Here is a 2,016-nt window from a genome sequence, read left to right on the forward strand (position 1 = left end):
TCCAGTTCTGGGCGCCGCACTTCAAGAGGGATGTGGACAACATGGAGAGGGTCCAGAGGAGGGCCACTCGCCTGATTGGGGGCAACAGGGCAGGCCCTACAAGGAGAGGCTACGGGACCTGAACCTGTTCAGCCTCCACAAAAGAAGGCTGAGGGGGGATCTAGTGGCCTTTTACAAACTAGTCAGAGGGGACCAGCAGGCACTGGGGGAGTCCCTGTTCCTCCATGCACTACCAGGAGTGACCAGGAATAACAGTCACAAGCTTGCAGAGGGTAGATTTAGGTTAGATATCAGGAGGTGCTACTTCACTGTCAGGGCGGCTAGGATCTGGAACCAACTTCCAAGAGAAGTGGTCCTGGCTCCTACCCTGGGGCTCTTTAAGAGGATGCTATATGTACACCTTGCTGGGGTCGTTTGACCCCAGTACTCTTTCTTGCCATGGCAGGGGGTTGGACTCAATGATCTGCTCAGGTCCCTTCCAACCCTAGAAACTATGAAACTGTGAAACAAGTGTCTGGCTTGCTAACAATAAGATAGCAAATCCAGAATTCTAACAGATGATCCTTACAAACCAAAGTACTGATCCCTTAGGGACAGGAAAGGGCAATCCTAAAGTTAGAGAAAAATGTAACCATTTTTCTCAGATTTACTTCTGCAACTGCAGTACCATAAGGGGAAATGTGAGTTTGCACAGCTTTAAGCCATTGAAAAGAGATTAGTATTCTTATTCTTCAGCACTAAACTGAATATAAATAGGGATCAGTGTAGAACTTTTTGACAGAGAACAGAAGTCTGACTATTTAACCAACTTGTCTTCTCTAGGAAGATAGCAGCTGACATGTTAAATGTGATTTTAATTTTTTTATGCTACTAATTGCACACAGAAGTCTGGACTGAAGCACCAACTAATTTTACACATACAGCCCAGAAGCCAGAAGTCCATATCATTTCCTCCTGGGGATTTTTTAAAAACTGTCCACGGGTAGAAAAAATTCCCCCAAAGATAATAAGAATTTAGATTGCTGTTAATTTACTGGCCTCTTGAGTCACCTTGAAATGTGACCTTATTTTTTTCCAGGGAGTAATAATTAGCACTTTCTGAAAGTCAGTCTCCTTTTAAAGTGTCACAAGGTAAGCAATACTCCCTACTGAAAATACTGAAGTAAGTTTGATAAGAGTCTTGATTTAAATGAGAATATGCAATTTTCGCAGTGAAGAAATGACATGCACCAGTTCATTATCAGAATTAACTAGCTATGTCTAGGCCACTTAAAGAAAGTCCGGCTGTGCTTTGGAAATATGCTGAAAGGAAGTTAGAATAAACAAAGACATCAACACCTAACTGAAAACCTTTAAATAAGAGAAAAAAAGTGTAGAGTAATTGCCTTAACATTATTTTAACAAAGTACTATTAAAGAGCCTTGCCACAGATTCTGTAGCAAATTCTGTCATACTAAAAGATGGTTACTACAGAAGCACTTCCACTGAAAAGGCCTAATCTGGGACCCAGGTATAAATTAGCATAAAGATTTTTTTCTGTTGTGTTCCTGCTCCTACTGTGCATTGATCACTCAATGGGGTTTAAGCACTACTTAAGCTGCTTGCAGACATGGGGGCGGGGGACAACCAGCGCTTTAAACTCAGTGTGCTCCCATGCTGAGCCAGCACATGCTCAGAAGAGGCAGTAAGTTAGCTGCATCCAACTTTCCCAAAGTCTATAGGGATTGGACACTTTAGTAGGGCTTTTTTGGTGCTTTTATCTAACATCTGATTGAATCAGCTTTAGCTAAAATTGCCAAAACCCCCAGCTGAAGCACCCAACCTATACAGAGGCTGTAGAGCTGGGTCCAAGTAATGTGCTGCTGCTTCCAGTACAGCACATTTTGTTTTTTTCCATGTCTGTCAGTGCCCTTAAATTTGAGTACGATAAAAGGGCCCAATAAATGGGGACGTCATAAAATGTGATGAAATTTCCTGTAGTAATCTCTCAGTGATATGGTTTTCAAATAATCAAGT

The sequence above is a fragment of the Crocodylus porosus genome, unplaced genomic scaffold (assembly GCF_001723895.1).
Source record: "Crocodylus porosus isolate Cpor-Errol unplaced genomic scaffold, CroPor_comp1, whole genome shotgun sequence".
Taxonomy (NCBI): domain Eukaryota; kingdom Metazoa; phylum Chordata; order Crocodylia; family Crocodylidae; genus Crocodylus; species Crocodylus porosus.